This window comes from Talpa occidentalis, unplaced genomic scaffold, assembly GCF_014898055.3.
Source record: "Talpa occidentalis isolate TD23 unplaced genomic scaffold, MPIMG_talOcc4v2.1 talOcc4.7, whole genome shotgun sequence".
Lineage (NCBI taxonomy): Eukaryota > Metazoa > Chordata > Mammalia > Eulipotyphla > Talpidae > Talpa > Talpa occidentalis.
This window is the reverse complement of record NW_023605083.1, coordinates 123413194-123441061: the sequence shown is the minus strand read 5'-3', so window position 1 is coordinate 123441061 and position 27868 is coordinate 123413194. Positions and strand designations below refer to the sequence as shown.

At 41.0% G+C, this 27868-nt stretch overlaps 1 protein-coding gene across 4 annotated transcripts in view; it reads left to right on the top strand.

The window, feature by feature from the left end:
* KANSL1 (KAT8 regulatory NSL complex subunit 1) overlaps nt 1-27868 on the top strand; it is a 151883-nt gene that overhangs the window by 267 nt on the left and 123748 nt on the right. For 2 of the 4 annotated variants that reach the window (XM_054689142.1, XM_054689139.1), the window contains exon 2: nt 1355-1481. The gene's annotated coding sequence lies outside the window, so the exon portion shown is untranslated. Of the gene's footprint in view, nt 1-480; nt 569-617; nt 642-1354; nt 1482-27868 lie in introns of those variants that run through there. The other 2 variants (XM_054689140.1, XM_054689141.1) reach the window with 2 other exon arrangements.

The window sequence follows — 27868 nt, the reverse complement described above, 5'->3', positions numbered from 1 at the left end:
TGGGGCGCGGAGACCCCCGCCCCGTGCCCGCCGCAGGCCTGGGCCGCGGGCTGCCGGCCGGGCGGCCCGGGGGCGGCCGCCCGGGGGCGGGCCGGGGCCGGGCCCGGGCCGGGGGCGCTGAGCAGAGCCCGGGGCGCCAGGCCGAGTCGAGGTGGGACGGACCGACGCGGAGAGGAAGGGAAGCTGCATCCCGGGCCGCCCCTCCTGACGGGAGCGGGGCCGCGGGCGCCCCGGCCCGGCCCCCGCCCCCCCGGGCCCCCCCAACAATGGGAGTGGGGCAGAAGGAGTCGCCCCTCTGCGGGAAGGTGGGGGGACTGGGCTAGGGACTAGGGTCCAGGGTGGGGGAGGGGTGGGAACTGGGGCTCCTCGCTGCCCCCCCCCCCGCCCCCCGGCCTCTGCGGTGGGGGTGGCGCGGGGGCTCCTCGGCGCTCCCGAGACTTGGGTCAAGAGTCAAACTCCGCCCCCACCCCCAGACCCCACCCCAAATCCGACGAGCGGTAAGGAAAGTGATGCCAGGTCTTCGAAGCCGAAGTGACCAACGCAGAGCGAGAACAAATCCACTCTCAAGGTTTTTATTTTTATTTTTTCTTAGACATGAAGGTCCTGTAGTCTGTGATTTTTTCGAAATTGATTGCAAGGAGGTGGGTGCTATTATTTTTGCCCCTACTCGGGCAAGCCTCCATTTTAAGGGAAGCAATAACTGGTTAAGCTGGAATTTCATTCAGGCCTAGGTCTTGAACAAGGATCCTGCGGGAAGTCAGTTAATCCATCCCTCCCCCGGCACCGGGCACGCTTGCCACACTCCCAGCCTCAACCTGAAGTTGTTTGATGTACTTTTAAAGATCTTTAGGGGAAGGAGGGTCTTTAATTTGCTTGTAGCACTTCAGTCAAGAATAGATTTTAGTTTTCATTCCGAATGGACTCTGAAACTTAATTTATGCTTAATAAAATTTAGGACAATGAGGATAAATAGGTTTTGATTTATTAAAAAAAGGAAATGTGGTAAGGTTCTTTTTTAGATGGTCAGGTAACAAATCACTTTGATGTAGTTTATGAGGTACCCTGGATAATCATTTTTCTGCCTGGAATTTTGGTTTTCTAATCATTTGAGAAACAATTTTATATTATCTAAAATATGTATTCTATTTTTGATGTAAAATGTGTTTCTGCTTGTGTATGGCGATACACATCCGTTTGCCTTTTGTCAAAGTGGACTGTGTTTTCTACTTCTTTTTAGGATGATGAGGCAAATAATACTTTAAATCTCTGCCCAGATAACTTAAACTGTTAGCTTATTCTTGATTATTTTTATGTCTAACTGAAAGTCTTTTTTTTTTTTTTTTTTCTTTTCCAGATACTTTCTTGACTTACCTGCTCATACTTGGTGACTAGGGGAGTTAGTAAGACTCTCTTCTTGCTCATTTCTGAGTTTTGTCTGAACTATTCCTGACACTATGAATGCTATTTGGATGCCTCTTAAGGTAAGAGGTGTTATTTTTTTTTATTAAAGACTTCATTGTATTTATTTATTTTTTCGGAATTGAGAATATTCTAATTCCTGTATTTACAATTCTCAACCCTTTTACCTGGCACTAATCTCTCCCCTTAGAGATAACTATTGAACTTCCTTCCTAGGACTGATTGGTTATTCCTTATTTTGTGTTGCTACTGTTCTTGATTACTGGTGTTAAAATATTAATGAAGTTCTCAAATTAACTTCCATTCTAATAACGTGTTTATCTTTCTGACTTTAAATTATGACAACCCACATACTTGTAAAATTCTGTTCCAGTCTCAGTAGGATGGATTGGCAAGTCACACATCCAGGTTCACTTTCGAACAGGTACTTAAGAGTCATAGGTACTTGGGTGTGTCCCACTCTTGCAAATCTGTAGCTGATTCATATGTTACAAAAGATGTGTCATTAACCATTTGTTTACTCTAAAACTTCATAGAGTATATTAGAACAGTCTAAGACCTGCTGGTGTATGTGCCTGACTTCTGCCAATTCCTAGTCTTTTGCATGTGATATTTTCACACAGTTTTTTTCAACAGGTAGCACTTTAAGTTTCACCTCACAGTTTAAATCTCTTTTGGTCAGTGTGGAGAGATGATCTTTTTTTTTTTTTTTTTTATAGAGGCATGCTTTATTTATTTGTTTGCTGGTTTGTTTGTTTCTTTTGTTTATACATGCACTGGGTTCAGTCAGAAGCGCAGGAGGGTGAGAGAATTCACCAGAGCCAGAGCGGGGAGCAGAGCAGGCAGAAGGACCGAAGTACACTGCTGAGGGGAGCAGCGGGCGGCAGGAGAGGTCTGCGCGCCATGCGGGACCCTCCTCCGGTGGCTGGGGAGCAGCCGGGGATCGAACCGGCGCCGCAGAGGCCGCGGGCAGCTTCACAACCTAGCGCTCAACCGCTGCACCACCGGGGAGGCCCTGGAGAGATGATCTTTATAGAAGAAAAGTTCTTCTTGATATGGTGGTTTTCCAGTTTCTTGTCTCCTTTCACTCTCTTGTGCATAGTTGGCCAAAGAACTCTCCACTAGGACTAAGCAGAGGGCAAAGCTACAGCCTTCTGTAGGGAAGAAAATGGGAAGGAGGATGAAGAAAGATAAGGAATGATGGAAGCCGCCCACCATCTTAACCAGGTGGCCCAAGTTGACTTCTTTTGGAGCTAGATACTAGTGTGGGTAAGATTTTTGCATGGTAATCTGCTCTGTGGAATTCCAAATTAACGTAGTGGATAAGTCAGGGAGTAATGCAGTCTGTGTAACCTAAATATTTGGACTGTGGGAAACCTCTAGGTAAATGTAGACCGAATTTTCATCTTCATTTATACTCCAACTGCTATTGTTGGGTAATGAATGCTTGTATTAATGTAAAGGAAACCATAACAACACTGTTTTCCCAGCCATTCTCCCTGTAAAGTTGGAGGGGTGCACTGGATCCCAGCCAGAAGTCCTAAACCTGTAGTTAGGTATTAGCAGACCTTAGACGAGAGTATTTCTCTTCAGTACTGAATGTTTGGTGTTGGTGGCCTCTGTTATGTTTCAGGCAGCAGGTAAAGGGACATCAGTAGGTACTAGTTCCCTAGAAACCCAAGGAAATTGGGATCAATATATTGGATTTTATTTTATTTTTTTAAAGATTTATTTATTTATACAAGAACTGGGGTACAGGCCAGATGTGTGGGAGGGTGAGAGGATTCACCAGAGACAGAGCGGGGTACAGAACAGGCAGACCAACTGAAATACACTGCTGAGGGGAGCAGCAGGCAAGACAGCAGAGGTCTGCCGCGCCATGTGGGTTGCTCCGCGGCTGGCGGGGATCGAACCAGCACTGCAGAGGCTGTGGACAGCTTCACAGTGCTGCTCTTAACCGCTTGCACCACCAGGGAGGCCCAATATATTGGATTTTACTTCATATATTGGATGTACTTTATAGTCACCTTGGTTGTAACAACTATTAAACTATTAGTACTAGGTACACAAATAACCTTAAAAAACATGACTTTTTTTTTTAAAGATTATTTATGCATACAAGAGCTGGGGTGTAGGTCATAGGTGTGTGGGGCGGGGGAGGTGAGAGGATTTACCAGAGACAGAATGGGGAACAGAACAGATGGATCTACTGAAATACGCTGCTGAGGGGAGCAGCAGGCATGACTGGAGAGGTCTGCTGTGCCATGTGGGTCTGCTCCCTGGCCATGGATCGAACTCATGTTGCTTTGGCTGGCAATAGCTTGATGGTGCTGTGTCTTTAACCCCTGCGCCATCAGGGAGGCCCCTAACTTTATTTTCTTTTTAAGTTGTGATTATCCTTAAAATGTTTCTGAGATGTGTTTTCACAGTACAACTGCTTATTTTAAGTAAAAAGCTAATTAAATATATACCTTGGAGCAAAAATTCATTTTTTTTTCCTTCTCTTTGTTCTGCCTATATTATTTCAGAATAAACTCCAGTACTATCAGTCATCACTTAAATGATAAACCTGAGCTTGTACGTATATCTTTCCTTACAGAAAATAGTGCCAGTACTCAGTCTTTTCACAAAGTACCAGAGGAAACATAAGTAACAGGAAAAAGAACTCCAAACAAAAACTCAATTTAAAATGCTCTTGTTAATTGGAACTTCCATGAAAATTATTAGTTATCCCTTTTTCTCTTTGTCAGGGGTCTATAGCTTTTTTCATTATTAGCCATGAGTAAACAGTATCAATGATGTTTGTTCTAGGGGTCTGTTGTCAGGGGTAGGGCACTGGTGAGGTGGGAGAGGGGCAGGGAGAAAGCAAGGGTGAGTTAAAGAAAATAGCAAAGTGGGCCTCCCCGGTGGCGCAGCGGTTGAGCGCTGGGTTGCGAAGCTGCCCACAGCCTCCGTGGCGCCGGTTCGATCCCCGGCTGCTCCCCGGCCCCGGAGGAGGATCCCACATGGTGCGCAGACCTCTCCTGCCGCCCGCTGCTCCCCTCAGCAGTGTACTTCGGTCCTTCTGCCTGCTCTGCTCCCCGCTCTGGCTCTGGTGAATTCTCTCACCCTCCCGCGCTTCTGACTGTGCCCAGTGCATGTATAAACAAAACAAACAAACAAATATAATAAATAAATAAATAAAAACATGCCTCTATAAAAAAAAAAAAAAAGAAAATAGCAAAGTGAAGATGAGGAACCTGGGAGAAGAGATGGGTAGTCTTTGGGGTGTGACATGGTTCTGTCATTTGCCTCAGATAGCTCTTAGGGCTGCTGATTTCCTTGTATTAGACTGAACTATGATAAAAGCAAGTAAATATTGAAAACTAAAAATTAAGATATAATTCAATGTGATATGGAGAGATCGCCAAGATACAAAGCAAGATCCAGAACAGAGTGTATATGGTAGGTTACCCTTTGTGTTTTTTGAAGAAGAAATAAAAGGGGGGGCCTCCCTAGTGTTGCAGGGGTTAAAGACACAGTGCTATCAAGCTGTCACCAGCCACTGCAGCACGAATTCAATCCCGGCCAGGGAGCTGACATACACCGCGCAGCACACCTCCCCATCTCGCCTGCTGCTCCCCTCAGCAGTGTATTTCAGTAGATTCACCTGTTCTGCTTCCCGCTACGCCTCTGGTGAATCCTCTTACTACTCACACTTCTGGCCTGTACCGCAGTTCTTATATGCATAAATAAATAAATCTTTAAAAAAAAAAGAACTGGGGTGTAGGCCAGAGGTATGAGTGGTGATTCACCAGAGACATAGTGGGGAGCAGAGCATGTGGGTTGACTGAAATACATTGCTGAGGGGAGCAGCAGGTGAGACAGGAGAGGTCTGCCATGCCATGTGAGTTTTTCCCTGGCAGGCCAGGGATTGACCTTGTGCTGCATAGGCTGTGGATAGCTTCATAGTGCTGTGCTTAACTCCTTGTGCCACCAGGGAGGCCCCCACCCCAGTTATCGTACGCATGAATAAATCTTTAAGAAAAAGTGGGAGGAGAATTTGTATTGACCTCTTACCTATGCATAAAAAAACCTTCAGAAGATCAAACAAGAAAATGGTGACATGGTTACCTATTAAGTCTAAAAACAGGCTGGGAAGATGTCTCAATGTATTATATTTATTATATTTTTTTATACTTTCTTTCATTTGTATTAAATTTATTTTTTAAAGATTTATTTATGCATACAAGAACTGGGGTACAGGCCAGAGATGGCGGCGGGTGAGAAGATTCACTGGAGACAGAGTGGGGAACAGAACAGGCAGACTGAAATACGCTGCTGAGGGGAGCAGCCGGCAAGACAGCGAGAGGTCTGCTGCGCCATGTGGGTAGCTCCCTGGCCAGGGAGCAAACTCGTCCTGAAGTGGCTGCGGATAGCTTCATAGGTTGCGTCTTAACCCCTTGCACCACAGGGAGGCCCTGCATCAAACTTAAAAAACTAAATACAAAAAACTTAAAAAAAAAAAAACTATCTTAATCTCTACATCTTGTCTCCTCCTGTGTATGGTAGTCTGAGCATGGCACGGTGCTGCAGCCATGAGAGCAGGGAGCCCTGGGGTGGAAGGAGTACACACACCTGACATTATTTATCTAGGACACATGTTCTTCTGGGATCATGGAGAATTTTGAATTTATAGATACAGAATTCTGTAGATATATGTAATGCAAGGTCAGCATTAAAATTTTTTACTTGCTGTTAAAGTTTTAGTAAAAAGGAATTTTCAGTGTTTATTCTCTAAAATTGGTGATTAGACGTACTGACCCGTTCCTGATTGTGTGGTCTTGGGTAATTTTCTTATTCTTTCTGAGGTTTAGGAGCCTCCTTTATACTGGAAATATGAACAGTTACTTCAGAAGATTGTTCTGTGTATTATATTTGTAAAGTACGCAGTTGACTTTGTGAACTATAACTGTTATTATAATAATCACTATTAAGCCTAGTGGTAAAAATGGGACCCTAGCGAATGTTGAACAAGTTCCTTTACATCTTAGAGCCTTGGTGTCCTCATCCGTGAAAAGGGTATAATTATGTAGCTAGATCCTAGGGTGGACTTGGTAAGGACTAAATGAGTTTGTTGATGCAAAGAGCTTAAAATAACACCTGCTGAGTACTCTGTAAAGGTGAGCTGCTAATTTTCTTGGTGACAATTATTTGCTAGGGCTGCCAGAACAAGTGCCACAAACTGAGTGGCTTAAAGACAGAAATTGATTATCTCTTCATTTTGGAGACCAGCAGGCTAAGGGCAGGAGCATGCTCCCTCTGAGTGCCAGTGGAATCTGTCCTAAGCTGCTCTTTCAGCTTTTTGTATTTTGGTTCGAGGCTGCCTCTTTTGTGTCACGTTCTCCTGTGGGCATGTCCTTGTGTTTAAAATTTCCCACCTTCCCCGGCTGCTCCCCGGCCACCGGGGGAGGGTCCCACATGGCGCGCAGACCTCTCCTGCCGCCCGCTGCTCCCCTCAGCAGTGTACTTCGGTCCTTCTGCCTGCTCTGCTCCCTGCTCTGGCTCTGGTGAATTCTCTCACCCTCCCGTGTTTCCGACTGTACCCAGTGCTTGTATAAATAAATAAATCTTTTTTAAAAAAATAAATAAATAAAATTTCCCCCCTTTAAAGGAACAGTTATACTGGATTAAGCTACAATCTATTTTTTTAAAAGAGTTATTTATTTATTTGTTTGTTTGTTTGTTTGTTTGTTTATTTATTTATACAAGCACTGGGTACAGTCAGAAGCGCGGGAGGGTGAGAGAATTCACCAGAGCCATAGTGGGGAGCAGAGCAGGCAGAAGGACCGAAGTACACTGCTGAGGGGAGCAGCGGGCGCTGCAAGAGAGGTCTGCGCGCCATGCGGGACCCTCCTCTGGTGGCCGGGGAGCAGCCGGGGATCGAACCGGTGCCGCAGAGGCTGCGGGCAGCTTTGCAACCCAGCGCTCAACCGCTGCGCCACAGGGGAGGCCCTTAAGCTACAATCTAATGACCTCATTTTAACTTATTACCTCTGTAAAGCTCCTGCCTCCAACTGAGGTCCTGGTGTTAGGAGTTCAGAGTATCTTTTGGGGGACATTCTGTCCCTAACAGCTGACTTCTCAGCCCCACAGACTTACATCATTCATCAAGGCTGGTGACCCTGCAATGCCTGTACATAAAAATTTTGTTGCAAATTTGTAATATGACTTGAAGTAGATTATATTTTCAGGTTTCTCATGAATTTATTGTTAATATGTATAGACTGTCATATCATTGAAACTTTCTACATATATATATATAAAATTGAAACTGTAGAGGGTAAGGTTTATTTCTTAAGCTACCAATGAAATATGATTTGAAAAATTAAGGTCAGGATTACTATATTGTTCTTCATGTTTCATCCTTTGTGGAAATTGGTGGAATTTGGGATGTCTGTCCCTAGGGGTTTGAGTGCTAAGGATACCTAGTAAAGTGGAATCAAAACCCTCTTCCTTCTTATATTTATGAATGTAAAATATAAAGCGATGTTTTATATTCAGATGCCATATTTGAAGAAGCCAGCATAGTTGTCCTCTAACATTTTCCTTCAGACTGTCATTTTCCGGGTAGACAGTATGGGCCACCCCAGAAATAGCAAGATCTTGGGGAAGTCCCTCTGGCCTGGCTGAAATGGCTAGCTTCTGTTTCCTCCTGTTTGCCTTTAGGGTAAAGTTCAGACTTTTCAACAGAACATATATTCTGAAACTTCTAGTGTTAACACTTAAAAAAGTTATTTAGGTGAAAATCTTTCTGAAAGATATGGCAGGCTTCTCATCCGCCTTAAATAAACACCTTGCAAAAAATTTTATTTTATTTTATTTTTTCATTTTTTAAAAAAGATTTATTTATTTATGCATACAAGAACTGGGGTACGGCCAGAGATGTGGGGGGGTGAGAGGATTCACCAGAGACAGAGTGGGGAACAGAACAGGCAGACTGACTGAAACACACTGTTGAGGGGAGCGGCGGGCAAGTCAGGAGAGGTCTGGTGCGCCATGTGATTGCTTCCTGGCAAGGGATCGATCTCGTGCTGTGGTGGGTGCAGTTCGCTTCATAGGTTGTGTCTTAACCCCTTGCGCCACCAGGGAGGCCCGCAAAATTTTATTTATTAGTAATGATTCAAAATTATTGACACTCCTCATACCCATTGGTTACTGTGCTGTGCTGACATTAATGTGCCTTTGAAGACAGTGAAGCACAGTGGAGTAGTATGTGTGTGCCACACACTCTAGGACTGTCCTCTGTGTTCTTTTGTTATCACCGCTCGTGACTTCCTACCTTCGTGTGTCAGGCTGTTTTTGTCATTGTGCTGGCTCCAGCCGCTCTCCCCACTACTTTAATGCTTTCTTTCTGTAGTAAGCTGGGGATCCCAGCAAGCTAAGCATCTATAAATTACTTGCCAAGAAAGAGTAAGTAGGTCTTTAGTGATGTCTGGGGGAATTTTTCTATGGAAAACATATGCGAAGAATAACATGTTTTGGCAGTTCAGTGAAAAACAATGTGGTTCTGTTTGCTTTAACGATTTGCTTTAAAGGTCTGGGACTGCACTAGATAAATAGGTATTATGAAATTGTTTTTTCAGTTGTTACCAGAGGCTGGTTTCCAATTTTCTTTTCCTATCTACCTATCCTGAAGTGAAGAAGATCTTAGTAGTAGGTAATTATTTGGACTGTGGGAGGAAGAGGGGCTGCTGAGGAGTTTGAGGCAGAGCACCAATGGGAGGGGTTGGAGTGGGGAAAGTTGGAGGTGGCATTGGGCGCAATACAGCATGGCTGGTTGGTTTGCTCTAGAGGACAGATGATCTGGAGGCCTGGAGAATATATTTATGCACTTGTTTTGAAGACATTGAAAACATTGCCTTTAAAATTCTTTAAAAAAAAATCTTTTTATTCTGAACAGTCTAGTCATTTTAGATTTTGCTAGAACTTTTTTTTTCTGATTAGAAATCATCTTGTGAAATGTTTGCAACTTAGATCATAGTTTTGTAAGTGAGATACCCAGTGAGAGTGACAATAATAACATTTAAAAATATAAAGTCTTTAAAATTCTAAAAGTATCATACTATAGGGCTTCCTCAGAAGTTAAACAGCTTCTTTGCTTTTAGAGGGAATTCCCCCGCTCCCACCCATGATTTTGCCTCTTAGGTCGCAGAGCACACAGAGCTTGTCAGGGAAGACTTTCTTCTTGGGCCTATCCTTGTCTTCGTCTTTTCACAAACGAGGCCTACTCCTCTGGTTTTTTGAGCTATTTTCTTCCTCCTTGTAGGGACCTCTGGCTGCCAGTTGTCTCCTTTCCTAACAGTTTTCACCCCTCTCTCCCCTCCCCCCACATATAAGCTTATCCCCTGGCTTATAAACACTTTTTTAGGAACACAGAACCTTCAAACTACAATCATTGGTCCCTGCCTTGCTTCTTCCTTTGTGTTCCACTAAATTCCCCTTATAGAGTCATCCCTATATATTTTTTAAAGATTTATTTATTTAAAGATTTTTATTTATTTATGCATACAAGAACTGGGGTGTAGGCCAGAGGTGCCGGGGGTGAGAGGATTCACCAGAGAGAGTGGGGAGTAGAACAGGCAATCTACTGAAATACACAGTGCTGAGGGGAGCAGCAGGTGAGGCTGGAGAAGTCTGTTGCGCCATGTGGGTCAGCTTCCTGGCTAGGAATTGAACTCAGGCCATCGTGGTAGACTGTCTCAGTGGTAGCATTGAGACTCAACCCCTAGGCCATGAGGGAGGCCCCTGAATAGTCTCCCAATCTCCATCCCCGTACACACAAGCTGCCTCCTGGACATCTCTGCTTAGATGTCCCATGTTCGTTTCAAAATTACCTCGTCATTGACTTCCCCAAGCCCAACTTCTTCCTGTCTTTGTATCCCAGCGAACAGTACTATCACTTACCCAGCTCAAGTCACATTTCCTTTTTATGGGACATTAAGCAGCACATTCTTGAGATTCTAGCTCATAATGTTTCTTAGTCAACCTTTCCTCTCCTTTCTGAGTTCAGACCTTCATCACTCTTTGCCTTCATGACCTATAATTACCTAATTGTTTTCCTTTGACTGCCTCAGTCTTCCAGGCTGCTGTCAAAGTCATCCTTGTAAAATGCAAATCTCGTCATATGATCTTATGCTTCCTCTTCATAGTTCACTTTTCAAGGTAAAGTTCAAACAATGTCCTCAGTGATCTGGCTTGTGCCACGTCATCTCCTTCTCTCCGGTCTTAGCGTTCTGTACTTGGCAGTGCTGAACTACTTGCCTTTCCTCTGTGTACCCTATTGCTCCTTTGCCTTTGGGCCTCACACAGTCAGTTGCCCTCTGTTTAAAATGACCTCCACCCTGTTCTTGAAACTTACTCCTCCTAGTTATTTAATAACAGTAGCAATAATAGATGACACAGAGCTTCCTGTAGATGCAGGCATTGATGTGTGTGCACACATGTGCGTACCTAGCACTTACATTGTCCAGTGATTACAGGTTTGCTTCTCTCACCCAGCTAGTCTCTAAGTAGCTGAGTGAGAGAAGGGGCTGTGTCTTGACTTTTGCCATCACTGTAATAGTGGCACTTAGTAAATGTGTGTTGATAAGTGGTCTAAGGGCTGCATGGCCCACCTTGTGAAGTGCATCTACTAGTGGAAAAGCTGAATCATTGCCTCCATTTACCAATGTTAGCCTTACCCGTTTGGACCCATTCTGTTACGTGTGAGCAGATTCATAGTTTTGAAATCAAGATTATAAATAGGTTTTTTATTAAATTACCATAGAATGATGAAGGGCCTAGGCATTTTTTGTTTTATTTTTGCTTTTGAAAAAGAGCTGGTCACATTTGCTTGTTACATTTTTAGAAGGATTGGACAACCCAATGTCAGCTGGTAACTAGAATGTTTTCCCATTATTAATGTATAGGGAGATGCATATTATTTAGGTTTGTGATGTTCCAGCTAGGCAGTATATTTGGCTATGAACTGACTTATAATTTTAGAATTCTTTGTGACATTGTTAGTTCTTACATGTTAGTGAGCAGGTGTGCCATCTCTCCCCCATCACAACTCTGTTAAGTGTGAATTTATTTATTTATTTTAAAAGATTTATTTATTTATACAAGAACCGGGGTACAGGCCAGATGCGCGGGAGGGTGAGAGGATTCACCAGAGACAGAGTGGGGAACAGAACAGGCAGACTGACTGAAATACACTGCTGAGGGGAGCAGCAGGTGAGACAGGAGAGGTCTGCTGCGCCATGTGGGTAGCTCCCTGACCAGGGATTGAACTCGTGCTGCAGTGGCTGTGGATAGCTTTGTGGGTTGTGTCTTAACCCCTTGTGCCACCAGGGATGCCTTAAGTGAGAATTTAAGTACATATCTTTTTGTCATGTATAAATTGTAGCAGTAGCCCAGAAAATGAGCAAACTTATAATTGTAGCCGTTTTATTTGTAAAACGGTCTTGATCGCAGTAGCAATTTTTGGCCAGCAGGGGGAGCTGACGTCACTGATTTGTGACTATCTTAACTGGTTTTCTAAGTTTGTCAAAGAAAAGACCTTATTGACAAAGAATATGATCAGAGTTCACAAAGAAGAAATACAAATGACAAAAAGGCAAAGAGGTATATGAAAAATACATTTATTCTTATAAATAATAAATTAATTGATATACTTTTTTTTAACCTATCAAATTGTCTATTGAACTATGCTATCAAAGAGAGTAAGGGTGCAGGGCAGACTTCAAAATTGCAGAGGAGGACCTCCCCAGTGGCGCAGCAGTTGAACGCTGGGCTGTAAAGCTGCCTGCAGCTTCTGCAGTGCCAGTTCGATCCCCGGCCACTGGCGAGGGTCCCACATGGCGCGCAGACCTCTCCTGCCGCACCCGCTGCTCCCCTCAGCGGTGTATTTCATCATTCTGCCTGCTCTGCTCCCCGCTCTGGCTCTGGTGAATTCTCTTACTCTCCTGTGCTTCTGACTGTACCCGGTGCTTGTATAAATAAATAAACAAACAAACAAACAAAAAAATTGCAGTGGAGGGGGCTCCCTGGTGGCACAGGGGGTTAAGACGCAACCTGTAAAGCTGTCCTCAGCCATTGCAGCATGAATTTGAACCCTGGCCAGGGAGCTACCCACATGGTGTAGCAGACCTCTCCTGACCTGCCTGCTGCTCCCCTCAGCATTGTTTTTCAGTCAATCTGCCTGTTCTGTCCCCCACTCTGTCTCTGGTGAATCCTCTTACCCCCACACCTCTGGCCTGTACCCCAGTTCTTATATACACAAATAAATAAATCTTTCAAAAAAATTGCAGTGGAAGTGTGCAGTGGGTCCACTTTTTCTGGAAGATATTTTGACAACTAAAATATATCAGAAAACCTAAAGAAGTTCCTCAGAAAACCTTCTAGGAATTTATCTTGAGATTTGTGAATCTCAAGTTATCTGTTGTAGCATTATATCCTAGTGAGAATTGAGCAAAAACCTAAATGAGCAGTGGGATTAATAGGTAAACTATGGCATTTTTAAGCACAAATGATTATACAGCTATGAAACTGTATATTGTAAAGAATGCTGAATGTCTAAAAAGTTGGGTATGTGATAAATGAAAAATTCAGGATACAGATCTATATAAGGAGATACTAAATGGATAAAAGATAATACACAATATAAGCACTTGACACACATACATGCCTATATTAAGGAACTAAGGTGACCCTACCAACTATAGTCACTGAGTCTACTGGACAGGGAGCCATAAGTCAGTTGTCCTTCCTAGTTGGTACCAAGGGATGTTTTGAGGCAAGGCATTCCTATCTTTTTTTTTTTTTTTAACAGTTTCTTTTTTTTTTAAAGATTTATTTATTTATTTATACAAGCACTGGGTATAGTCAGAAGCGCAGGAGGGTGAGAGAATTCACCAGAGCCAGAGCAGGGAGCAGAACAGGCAGAGGGATCGAAGTACACTGCTGAGGGGAGCAGCGGGCGGCAGGAGAGGTCTGTCGCGCCATGTGGGACCCTTGCCAGTGGCCGGGGATCGAGCTGGTGCTGCAGAGGCTGCGAGCAGCTTCGCAGCCCAGCGCTCAACCACTGCGCCACTGGGGAGGCCCAGCATTCCTATCTTAAGTTAACCGTGGAAACTGAAGGCCTTGCCTCATATATCAGACTTCTATCCTATAGGACGGACCCCAGGATGGAGTTAATATACTTAACTTCATGTACTTCTTAAATATTCTTCACTTTAAATACCTCTTGGTGATAATCCACAAATTTCTTATTTGATATGGACAAGAAGGCTATGTTTTCAAGTTTAAAAACTTAACACTGGGGGGCCTCCCCGGTGGCGCAGCGGTTGAGCGCTGGGTTGCGAAGCTGCCCGCAGCCTCTGCAGCGCCGGTTCGATCCCCGGCTGCTCCCCGGCCACCAGAGGAGGGTCTCACATGGCGCGCAGACCTCTCCTGCCGCCCGCTGCTCCCCTCAGCAGTGTACTTCGGTCCTTCTGCCTGCTCTGCTCCCCGCTCTGGCTCTGGTGAATTCCCTCACCCTCCCGTGCTTCTGACTGTACCCAGTGCATGTACAAACAAACAAACAAATAAATAAATAAATATACATGCCTCTTTAAAAAAAAAAAAACAAAACAAAACACTGGGCCTCCCTGTTGGCACAGACGGTTGTGCAGTGGCGCAGGCGTTTTAGCGCAGCACTGGGAAACTGTCCACAGCCTCTGCAGTACGGGTGGGTTCAATCTTGGCGGGCTCGGGAGATACCCACATGGCGTAGCAGCCCTCTCCTGTCTCTCCGGCTGCTCCCTTCAGCAGTGTATTTCAGTCGATCTGCTTGTTCTGTTCCCGGCTGTTTCTGGTGAATCCTCTCACCCTCCCACACATCTGGCCTGTACCCCTGTTCTTGTATGTGTGAATAAATAAATCTTAAAAAAAAATACTGAGATTTGGTGACCAACTATTTTACCATGTTGATACATTTTCTGATTGTAGTTATAGTGCCCCTTTTACATTTCTCAATTGAAGATGCTTAGTTAAAATTTAATCTTTAGCCTGAGTCGTTCATTTACACTTCTCTGGGTCTTTGTCAGCATTGCTTTGCTCTTGTGGACTTTTGGTAACTCTTCAGAACTGCATTTCAGATAGAACTTAAATATGACTTGAAGGATAGAAAAATATGTTCTATTTACAGTATTTGTTGCCAATAGAATTGGCTTTTTTTTTCTTTATTGCGTAGAACTTCACATTGTCTTTAAAGGAACATTATAATTATTTAAAAGGTCCTTTTTGGACTAGAGGCTGTGGATTCTTTAAGTATGACTTTTTTCCCTCCCTGTAATTCCTTACTTTTCATTTGTCTATATAGGACTTGCCTAGAGCAACTGTAGTTCCTCTTCTGCTGGACAGCCCTTCAGATATTTAGACAACTTGCATGCTTGCCAAAGTATTCTCTGAGCTAAAAATAAATCCTCATTTTTGCAAATGTTTCTCATTTGATACACTTAAAAATCCCCATCTCTCAATTCTCTTATTTTTCCAACTCAGTGTACTGTCTCACTGTTGGGATGCTTATCATTTCATCTGCAAAATGGGGGATACTCTGTATATCTTTAATTTATTAAAATGCTAAATAGAGCATTTCCAAAAGACTAGTCTTCTATTTATACTTCTTCATTTGGGGAAGTGTTTCAGTATCCACCCATGATTTTCTGTCTAAACTCCTCATCTATGATAAATATTCTCAGTTTTGTAGTCACTCAGGTTTTTCATAAAAACAGCTTTTTATTTAGAATCACATTAAGACTTTTATAAAAGCCCACATTATATTCACATACTTGCTTTCTCCTCAGAGAATCTGGATAGACTGGTATGATTTCCTCTTTTAGGAACCATGTTGTCTTTTCCTTAGAAAGTTATTCATGTTGAAGTGTCTTCTGATCTCATCCTCTATCAGGTGTTTGCCAGTTTGGCTAATATGACCCTAGCAGCTGTCAGAGGGACTGGGCAAATGTTGTTGATAAAGGAAACAGTTTTGGACTCTGTCTTCCTGGGACTTACAGGGCACTCTTTTCATATGACTGTAAGCCATTAGGTTCTTTCCTGAAATTTTATAACTTTTGAAATGCAGAGAATACTTTGGGACTCCATGATTGCTTAACATACATATATTAGTTTGGAAGCATTCTGTTTGTTTAGTGATAAATTTGACTCATAATCAGTTATTTGTATGCTTTAATTAGTAGTTTAGATTTTTCCTTCCTCAGTAAATTGGGAGCAAATTAAAGAGGTCTGTTGGCAGTCTTGCATTTACCACGTTTATACCCTATTAATCAAGTGGTCCATCCAGTTTTTATTTGGCATCTGACTTTCTGTATATTTAAACCACCTCTTTGTGGTTTGCATTTTCTTGCACGGTTTTACTGTTTTGTCTGCATAGGTCTTAGAGCTCCCAATCAGTTGCAATTTATGGTCTTTTATTGCTAGTCCCCATTTTTGTTAATCTGTTTTGAGAAATTTTCTTTCTCCTTACCCAATTCCCCCCACTCCCTCTTCCACCCATATACTACTTGGCAGTTAAAAATTTTTGGGTTTTACCTGGCTTTTTAAAATCTCTTGTATTTAAAGTATTTTAAAGCCTATATTTCATATTTACATATTTGATTTTTCAAAAGATTTATTTTTTTTTAATTTATTTTTTAATTTTTATTTTCCCCATATAAAGATTTATTCATACAAGCACTGGGTACAGTCAGAAGCGCGGGAGGGTGAGAGAATTCACCAGAGCCAGAGCGGGGAACAGAACAGGCAGACTGATGGAACACACTGCTGAGGGGAGCAGCAGGTGTGGCGGGAGAGGTCTGTGGTGCCATGTGGGACCCTCGCTGGCAGCTGGGGATCAGGCCGGGGATCAAACCGGCGCTGCAGAGGCTGCGGGCAGCTTCGCAGCCCAGTGCTCAACTGCTGCGCCACCAGGGGAGGCCCTACATATTTGATTTTTTAAATATAATTTTATCTAACTAAAATCTAGATTTTAAGAAATTGGGTAATTATACACTTCTTGCTTATTCTGACAATGTGAGATGTTGGTTGACTATGATTTATCTCTTTACTAGTAGGTCATACGTCATTTTTTAATTATAACTTAAAACCAAGCTCTGTTACATATGTCTGGTTTAGTAGGTTCTAGTTTTTTTTTGAGAAAAATTTTACTGTATTTAATTTTTTTAATCAATTTCCTTCCAAAGGAGTTTTGTGTCTCTAATCATATAGGTTATTATTATTATAGTTTTCAAGTTTCTGAATCATTGACTTTTAGAGTTGAATAGAAGTCTTGATTTAAGGTAGTCAAGCTCTCTTATCTTCTATGTGAAGAGACTGAGAGCCCAAAGTCACACAGCTATTTAGTGGTAGAACTAGAGTAAGAGTTCCAATCTAACATTAATCACTTCAGCCTAATGATTACTGGGGGATGAACTTGTGCCAGTCACATTTATGTTGGACCATATATAAACAAAAAAGAATCGTTGATTTATGAGGGAAATGATAAAATGATCAATCTGTCTTGGAATTGAGTTTACTGATCTGCATATTCTTTCCTATTCTCACATCGTATCCCTCTCAGATCCTGGATTTGTGGATCAGGGCGTCTTTGTACTCCAGATAGTGCCGGGCATGACAATGCCAAATTTTTTCTCCTTGAATTAATAGACTTGCCAGCCATCTGTAATACTATTTTTCAGGCCAAGTATATTGTTGCTTTTGTTTAAACTTTTTAAATAATAATATATTACAGCTCTCTCTCATTGAAGATAACCCTTCCAATAATAGGATTTTGTGTTCCTTAAACACTTTTCTTACTTTACTATGTCCTCGTTTGTATATTTCCTGTACATGACTGTATCAATAACATGATGGGTCATCTTCATTTCATTCTCACATGGAGTAATTTAGAGTAACCTGAGTTTGATGGGAATTTAAGTTTTGCTTTACTGCTGGCAGTGAATGTGCAAGTGTAGCACAAAGGCAAATTAGTAATCCGAGGTAATCTCTCAAGGGGGAATTAATGGCAGAATATGGCTTGCCTTCTGACATTTTTTCAAATTTTTTTTGTAAAGTGAAATCATTTAGAAATTAAACATTATTTTGGCTTCATCTTTTATTTCCCCATTTTTTTTTAAAGATTTATTTATTTATTTATACAAGCACTGGGTACAGTCAGAAGCGTGAGAGGGTGAGAGGATTCACCAGAGCCAGAACTAGGAACGGAACAGGCAGACTGACAAAGTACACTGCTGAGGGGAGCAGGGAGCACGGCAGGAGAGGTCTGCGCGTCATGTGGGACCCTTGCCGGCAGCTGGGGATCAGCCGGGGATCGAACTGGTGCTGCAGAGGCTGCGGGCAGCTTTGCAGCCCAGCGCTCAACCGCTGTGCCACCAGGGGAGGCCCAATTTCCCCATTTTTTGAGATACATTTCACATCATAAAATTTATTCATTTAGAATGTGGAAAAATTGTTTTTTTCAGTCTATTCAGAGTTGTGCATTCATCACCACAGTCTAATTTTAGAATATTTTCAATACTTCAAGAAACCCTGCATCTATTAGCAGTCATTTCCCTTTTGTCCCCCAGATCCTGGCAAACCCTATTGTCTTCTACTTTCTGTTTCCATGTTTTGCCTTCAGTGGATACTTCATCCACATGGAGTCATACAGTACACACTCTTTTGTGATGGAATAGCTTCTTTCGCTTAGCATGTTTTCAGGTTTCATCATATATCAGTACTTCATTTTTAGGGCTGAATAATATCCATTGTATGGATATGTTCCATTTGTTTGTTCATTAATCAGTTCATGGACATTTAGATCGTTTCCATCTTTTGGCTTTTATGAATTATGCTGCTATAAACATTTTTGTACAAATTTTTATTTGAACATATTTTTTTTCAATTTTCACATACTAGGAGTAGAACTGCCAGGTTATATGTAACTGTAACTTTTTGAGGACCTACCGAACTGTTCAAGCAGCAATACTATTACGTGTTTCCACCATCAGTGTGTGAATATTTCAGTTTCTCTATGTCCTTGACAACATTTATAATTGTTCATCAGTTTGATTATAGCCTTGTTGGTGGGTGAGAAGTGATATCTCATCATGGTTCTGAATTCATTTTCTGATGAGAACTTTTCATGTGCTTAACCATTTGTATCTCTTCTTTGGAGAAATATGTATTCAAAATTTGTGTCCATTTTTAAAGTGGATTCTTTTTTTATTGTGGAGTTCTTTATATACATTGGATACAAGTCCCATGTCAGATATGACTTACAAGTATTTTTCCCATTCTTACGGGTTATAGTTTTATGTTCTCTATGGGAGACCGTACTGTACAGAAATTTATAAGTTTGATGAAATCCAATTTACTTATATTTTTGTCACTTGTGCTTTTTGTGCTATATCTAAAAAACATTGCCAAACCCAAGATAATTAAGATATACTTGAGGAATTTTCTTCTTAGGAATTTCTTCTTGGAATTTTGTGGCTTTAGTTCTTATATTTAGGTCTATGATACATTTTGAATTAATTCTTGTGTATGGTATGAGATAAGGGCCTAAGCTTCTTCTTCTGCATGTATTCAGTTATTTTCACACGGTTCAACAAAGTATTCCCCAGCTTCCCTCCTGAAATATTTTGGCACCTTTGTACCACACTGTTTTGATGTCTATAGTTTTGGTGTAGTTTTTAAAACATGGACGTGTGAGTCTTGCAACTTTGCTGTTTCTTTTCAAGTTTGTTTTGGGTATTCTGGAATTGCATTGAATCTGCCTGTCAACTTAGGGAGTATTGCCATTTTAATGTTGTTACATCTTCTGATCCTTGGACATGGGATGTCTTTCTCCTTAATAAGAGCAATTTTCATAGTTTTCAGAGTATATGTTTATACTTTTGTTAAATTTATTTCTAAGTATTTTATTCTTCTTGATGCTATTGTAAATGTAATTTTTTTACCTTCATTTTCAGATTGTTCATTGCTCAGTATCAAAGTACAAATGATATTTGTATATTGATCTTGTGCCCTGTAACATTGATGGACTTTTTTATAAGCTCTAATAGTTGGTGTGCTTCTTAGGATTTTCTGTGTAGAAGATTATGTCATCTACAAGAAAAGGTAGGCTTAGTCTTTCTTTGTAACCTGAATGTTTTTGTCTTTTTCTTGCCTAATTGCCCTGGCAGAAGCTCCAGTAGTACAGTGTCGAATAGAAGTGGTGAGAGTGGACCATCGTACTTTTTGTTCCTGATTTTTGTCTTTCTCCATTAAGTCTGATGTTAGATGTGGGTTTTTCATGGATACATTTTTGTCAGGTTGAGGAAGTTTCCTTCAGTTTCTGATTTGTTGTATGTTTTTATCATGTAAGGGCAGCTATTGAGATGATCATGTGTTTTTTATCCTTTATTAATATGACATATTACATTAATTGATTTTTAGATGCTAAACCAGTCTTGAATTCCTAGAATTTAATCATACTTATCAAAGGTATACACTCTTTTTTTTTTATATGTTGCTGGAATTTTTAGTGTTTTGTTGACAGTTTTTCACTCTATATCCATAAAGGCATTTGGTCTCTAAATGTCTTTGGTTTAGGTATCAGGGTAATCAATAACCACCTTATTAAATGAGTTGAGGGCCTCCCCGGTGGCGCAGCGGTTGAGCGCTGGGTTGCGAAGCTGCCCGCGGCCTCTGCAGCACCGGTTCGATCCCCGGCTGCTCCCCGGCCACCGGAGGAGGGTCCCACATGGTGCGCAGACCTCTCCTGCCGCCCGCTGCTCCCCTCAGCAGTGTACTTCGGTCCTTCTGCCTGCTCTGCTCCCCGCTCTGGCTCTGGTGGATTCTCTCGCCCTCCCGCGCTTCTGACTGTACCCAGTGCTTGTATAAACAAACAAACAAATAAATGGATAAAACATGCCTCTATTAAAAAAAAAAAAAAAACTATATTAAATGAGTTGAGATATGTTCTTGATTTCATCTGAAATAATTTTTTGGCTTAATGTTGAATATTCACTAGCCAATAGTAAAAATTAATCGCTTAACTACTGACTAGAGATTACTAATTTTTTTAAGAAAAGAAGATTTATTTATTTATTTATACAAGCGCTGGGTACAGTCAGAAGTGCGGGAGGGTGAGAGAATTCACCAGAGCCAGAGCCGGGAACTGAACAGATGGACTGATGAAATACATTGCTGAGGGGAGCAGCGGGCGTGGCAGGAGAGGTCTGTCACGCCATGTGGGACCCTCGCCATCAGCTGGGGATCGAACAAGCACTGCAGACAGAGGCTGCGGGCAGCTTCGCAGCCCAGCGCTCAACTGCTGCACCACCAGGGGAGGCCCTACTGTAACTAATGTTTAGAACTGATGTATTATTACATTTTTGATAGTTGGAAGAGACCTAGAAGTTTCCCCCTAGCAAATACTTGAAAGTGAAAGCAGGAGCCAGAATTGAATACAATTGTATTAAGTCACATATTTTTTGTTTCTAGACCTTTTGCCTATCTTGAGACTTCAGGGTAGAAATACCAAGTCTAGCACTTTGGGTCTTTACTTCCTACTTGATTCTCTTAATCTTGTCTGTTATTTTTATTTAGAGGTGCTTGCTTTCTTACCTCATTCTGGTTTGCCGTAAATAATACCTAATTTTAACATCACTGGGATTCTTTACTTCAGAATAGGGGACGGAAGAGAGTAGAATTAGAAACATAAAGCATTAAAACTTTGCTAATTCTGTTCTTACACTTGTTTGCTTTGAATTTTTAGCCATTTAAAATATCAATGAATAGGGCCTCCCTGGTGGCCAAGGGGTTAAGCACAGCACTTTGAAGCTATCCAGGGCCTCTGCAGCACCAGTTCCATCCCTGGCTGGCCAGGGAGATACCCACATGGCTCAGTAGACCTCTCCTGTCTCACTTGCTGCTCCCCTCATTTCAGTACATCTGCCTGTTCTGCTCCTCACTCTGTCTCTGTTGAATCCTCTAACCCCCCACACCTCTGGCCTGTACCCCAGTTCTTGTATGCATATGTAAATAAATCTTTAAAAAAAAATCAATACAAGGGATTTTTCTTGACTGCCACATAAGTTATGATAGTGACCTTTTTTTTCCCACTAGACTCTCAATAAATAGTAATAAATAAATGAATCAGAATTAATAATAGATCTTAAAGGGAATAGCCAGTTTTGTTGAAAATCATTCAGTATAGGAATTAAAGTATTACTATTGTTATGTTATTAAAATTTAATGCCCTATCCTAAATATTACCAGCAAGATTTGATATTGCCACTTCAAATACTATTCAGATACTGAATTTTCCTTACACAGAAGAAACTTTTCATTTTGTTATTTTTTTTTCTTATTGTTCTACTAGTTGAAGATAGTTCATGTGGACAGAGTCTGCTAGATAAATTTGTATTTAAATTTGATTGTGGAAATTAACTTGGAATATGAAAATACTGAATATCCTTTATTTGTTGGTCTAATTTGGAAATGAGAAAAGATTGTTATAAGAAAATTATATATGATTTCCTAGTAAATGAGTGGGAGAGAAGATAGGGACAAGCAATTCCTGAATTGGGCATGTTCTCAGTAGCTTTCAGTCTGATTTACAATATAGTCCTGATGACAGTTTATACACTAAAGGACTCTGTTCAGGGTTTATGTGGCATGCACATTTATTCATAAATGATCTAAAGCAGTGCTTCTCCAACTTTTCCTTTATAGTATTCTTAGGGTCTGGAGTTGTTCAGAGTAGCTTGCCACAAAAAGGGTATTTTTCTGACAACTCCGTTCTCTTGAAAAGATGAGTATTTTGCAGTTTGCTTATTATATTGAAAGTATATCTGATTTTACCGTAATCTTGATTAAACTGACACTCCAGCAACAAATCTACTTCAGTTACTCCCTAGACCATAGCTATATGATCTAAAATGTATATGAGAATCCAGTTCAAAAATCCAGGAATTAGTGGATTAAAAAGTCCTGTTTCTTTGCAAGAATGGTGTGCTTCTGCATTGGAGATAACAGATATGCTATCTCCAAAATCCCTAGGTGTGCTGTGCTATCAGGGTAAGGTTTTAAAAGTTGCATCTTAGCTGAATTTCAGTTACTGACTTAGAAAAAGGTTTTTTTAATTGCCTTTTGCATTTGTGCCTTTTCTCTTTGAATAATTTTCAGCCCTCTAGCTCTTTACCAGGTCACCCACACTTGGCTGTTCCTAGCTGTCTTGAAGTTGTCCTGCACATTTACATTTCATTTGGGGAAGAAGCCAAGTAGTTTCTTGGTAAATTTTGGGCAAATTCTGATAGACAAGTTTACTAGATGATAGTGTTTAGGTGCTGGGCAGATTGCTTCTTTAGACATTGTCTGATCTGCAAAATCAGTATAATCTTGGAACATCCTTCTCTTGTTATATTTGGTCAATAAAATTTTTTTGTTTATTATTACTTGAGAATTTTAAAATGTTCTATAATAAATTCAAAGTATTAGAATTCACTGGAATCTCACCTAAAAAATCCTTGAGAAACTTTATTAAAATTTCATTTAAAGTATGCATTTGAAGTCAATACTACTAATACTGTAAGTACTGTAGCTACTTTGGAATCTAGAACTGCAAAAGAAAATACCATTAACCTTAGATGTTAGATCTTAATGTAAGTCATGATTTGTTTCTTTAAGAGATACAGTTGTATTTAGTTGGGTTTTAATGCTATTTTCTGAATTTTTCCCCAAATTATTTATAGATCTAGGAGTGCTTTTAGGATTAAACTGTAACATTAGTTATTGTCATTACAAACAGATCATGAGGCTGTAAGATTCGTTTTTCTTCTCAATGAGTTACTGGATCACTTCTGAGTTGAGAAAGTGGTAAGATAGTATCTTTATGTAAATCCTGAAGTCTGTGTCTATAGTATGAGGAAGGAAATTATCTTGTTTTTAGGTGGGATTGAAACTAAGAAATGCCATGCATTCTTATAATACTTTGCCATTTACAAGTTTTTCAAATGCCTTAAGCTGTTTAACTTTACGGATAGTTTGGTACTGTGAGATTTAGTACATAAGAATATATACTTTGAATCAGTTGTGACTTTCATTTAATGAGAAGATATCTTGATTTCTGAGCTTTATAGTCATTGTAACAAGTGGGAACATTTTCTTTTACTTTCATTTGTCCAAATCTGAAATAGTGTTGGTTTAGTATCTTTATCTTGTTTACAATTCTTCCAGGCCAGGTGAGTAAGTATGCCTCTGTCGGAAGGCAGGTGATGTAGTGGAAAAAGTGAGAACCAGAGGCTGGCACCCTGATCCCAGCATGTCCTTCCACTTTGTAGGTCCCATGCAGTCCAACTGTTTTCTCTTTGTCTGATTTTGCCACTAAATAAAATGTGGTGTTTGAACTTGATGGCCTTCCATATTCCTTCTACATTCAAAATCCATTGATTTAAATTCCTTAACTTTGGTTCAGCTTATTCTACCTTCTGTTTACTATTTAGCTGGTTAAATATTAACATTAGAACATAAATCAATTTCAGTTTAAGATGTTCCATGATATACTTATAATATTGTCTTAAGTAAATTGATGTGTTCATTTCTGTGATAATCTAGATCAGGGTTTTTTTTTTTTTTTTAAAGATTTTATTATTTTTTATTTATTTATTTATTTATTTATACAAGGACTGGGTACAGTCAGAAGCGCGGAGGGTGAGAGAATTCACCAGAGCCAGAGCGGGGAGCAGAGCAGGCAGAAGGACTGAAGTACACTGCTGAGGGGAGCAGCGGGCGGCAGGAGAGGTCTGCGCACCATGTGGGACCCTCCTCCGGTGGCCGGGGAGCAGCCGGGGATCGAACCGGCGCCGCAGAGGTGCGGGCAGCTTCGCAACCCAGCGCTCAACCGCTGCGCCACCGGGGAGGCCCTAGATCAGGGTTTTGATCTAAATAGGCACTCACTAAATTTTTGTTAGTTTTTTTTTTTTTTTTTTAAAGATTTATTTATTTATTTATACAAGCACTGGGTACAGTCAGAAGCGCGGGAGAAGGATAGAATTCACCAGAGCCAGAGCGGAGAGCCGAACAGGCAGACTGATGAAATACACTGCTGAGGGCAGCAGCGGGCACAGCAGATGGGACCCTCGAGGCGGATGGCGCTGCAGAGGCTGAGGGCAGCTTCGCAGCCCAGTGCTCAACCACTGTGCCACGGGGGAGGCCCTGTTAGGTGTTTTTTTAATGCAACTTTGGATTTATGATATCTTTTCAGAATTAGAATATGTTTCAGGGAGCTCAAAGGATTTTTACCTATAGCCTTATCTGGGCTTATAAATGAAAACATGATTGGAGTCTGTAGATAGGGATTTGAGGTTTGAGTTTAGGGGAGAGGTGTTTATTGACTTCTACTTATCTTGCATTTTAACCTTTCAGTTATTGAACTTTTTGAAAAACAGCTTAATTAATAGTAATAATAGCCAAACTCAAGAGGTAGGCATATTATCTCCCTTTACAGAACAGAAACTGAGACATAGGTTATATATTTTGCCCAAAATAACACAGCTTTAAGTGATGGGGGCAGGATAAAATCTAGGGCTACCCTGGATCCCATGGTGTTAATTACCATACAGTTCTTGTTTGTCTAGCAAATTCTTATGAAAGACCTCCTTTTGCAAGGCTCTGAACTAGGTCCCTGGGATGAATGAAATAACAAAAACTGGATCCCTGTCCTTTTAACACTAAATGGTTTAGGTTTTAGGACTTTGTCCTGAGTTAATATAATTAAGTGCAAAACAAAGATTATCCTTTGTTCTTTTGAGATTAGTTTGAATATATGAGGTATCGAATTTGTGATTGGTGGCGCAGGGATTAAAGTCTCAGCGCTATCAAGCTATTGTCAGGTACCGCTGCATGAGTTCGATTCCTGCGCAGCAGACCTCCTGCTCCCCTCAGCAGTGTATTTCAGTAGATGCACCTGTTCTGCTTCCCACTCTGTCTCTGGTGAATCCTCTCATGCCCCCACACCTCTGGCCTATATCCCAGTTACTTGTATGCATAAATGAAAAAATAAAAAATAAATTTAAAATATTTTGCTTAGGTATTTCTGTTACATATTGTTAGAAGAGATATGGTGGGGAAGTTAGAGAATATTGTTCTGGAATGTTTGTTGTATAGGTGAGAGTAATAACTTTGAAGCTGGGATAAACATGGTTCCCACCTTTAAGGGTTTTTGGGCTGGCTTCAGGAGTAAAGAATGGTATGTGAAAATGACCTCAGAGGAATTACAGGAGTACTTAACTAAAGACCAGGGCAATATAGTGCCAATTACCTTCCTTTTGTTGAAATAAGTCATTGAATAGTGTGGTGGAATATACCTTGAAGGAACAATAAGTTGGTAGTGAGCTGGGGGAGAAGAATGAACAAGGACAGATATTGAGAAATTGTCCTTTTTCTAGGCAGAAAGAACACATGTAGACATGGATGGGAACAGAACTGTGTATAGGAGGGAAGGGCTCTTCTGAGAATAATGTTATATGAAATAGAACAATATAAATAATCATATAATAAGTACTCTAAAATATGAGAAATTAATCAGTATTTTTTCTACTTTAGGTGTAGGAAACCTGATTCAGATTGGCTCAAACAATAATGAGATATATGTTGTGAAATTGTTCTCATGTACCTGAAAGTCCATAAGTCTTGTACATGTCAGGATTGTTTGATATAATGACTTATTGCTGTCACCAAGGACCAAGGTTCTACCCTGTTTGATGTTGGCGGCATATTTAGGTGGACTGTAAGGTAACTGTAGCAGTTTGAGTCAAGCACAACTATTCCAAAAGTGACTTGAAAAGTGAGTGTGTGTGTGTGTGTGTGTTTTTAGTCAGTCTTGACATTCACTGTGTTCTGAGGGAAACTTTAAGAAAATGTGTTTCCCTAAGTGGTTTACCTTTGAATGTCCTTATTTGTAAAAATTGTGCTGAGGCAAAAAAGACATCTGAGATAACAATGTAAAACAAGTTCACTGACTTAAGTACCATAAACCCTGCAAATTCCTGACTCTTGGGCTACCAGTGAGAGAAAGGGAAAGTTGGAATTTATTTTTCCTCAGAATCTTTTAAAATGAGCATTTATACCTTTCTCTTAACACAATAAAAAATGTATTTCATAATTTTGGCTACTTGGGGGCCTAATTAAAGCTGGCAGTTGAGTTTTAAGAGTTGAAGCAGTAATAAGATTAATTATTTTGTGGTGGGTGTCTTTGAACATAATATTTAAGTATACACTGCAGAGGGCTTTGCCTTATTTGGTGTTTTCATTCTCCTCATTTAGATTTCAGAATCCTCAGAATAGGGCTCTAGGTCGCCATCTATTGGTCCTGAACTGTGCCGTATTTTGTGGAATTACTGTTTATATGTGTGTACATTTTAAAATCAGTTGAATTTTCTTCTCCGACTTATAGATTAAAAAGGGAAGAGCAGGCTCTCTTTTGGATGTGTATACAAAAATGCATACATTTAGTGATTTATTCTTTGTGTTATTTGAACCTATGATTTTCTTAGCTGCCTCCTTTTGATATTTGAGAACCATGACTATGAGACTGTGATTTTAAGAGTACAAATGGAAACTCACAGATATATAGGTACAAGATGCTGTCGGAGATGAGTTAGTGTAGCTCTATGGGAAGACTAAAAACTGCGAGGTTGTGTTTTTGACTAGCAGAAGTGATGTCTACTACCGGATATTGGTTCTGGTGAGCCACAAAACAGTATTTCTCATCTTTTTTTCGTTAGTAGAGCACACCCTTTTCATCTATTGATTTTGATTGTTTAATCGTCGGAAGAAGTTCTCCTTATAGCCATATAAAGTAACATTTTGATGAATCCCAAATTTCCTCTTTTAAATTCTGATGCACTGAATCCATCTCTTGGCAACTTTTATTTTAGTTTTAAAGGATGCTGGGACTCTAACTTGTGTAAATGGGACACTGCTGAATTTTCTTAATCTGAGAAAGTTTCCGTTATTTTAACGCCCTGTTTTGGGGAAAGGTATAAAATACTGTACTGACAAACTGGTCATGAGAAATTATAAGTCAGCTCTGGTAGGAAAGAGAGAGGTTTGCTTTTGGTTGTGGGATTTGGTTTTCTGTGGAATTCTTTGTTAAACTTGTCGCGTAGCGGTGAACTTCCTTCTGGCGGCGACAGGAAGCATAAATACTCGTTGTGTAATGCCATTCGCCTGTTTCGGCGGATCTGCCAAACCATGACACCCAAAACAAGCCGCGCGCTTCCTGTGCGAACTACAGTTCCCAGCGGGCCAGGCGCGGGCGGCCGTCCCTTCCCCTTTCGCTCTGGGCTGCCCCTTCCCGGGCGGGCGCCGCGCGGGCCGCGCCTGCGCAGTGGCGGCGAGC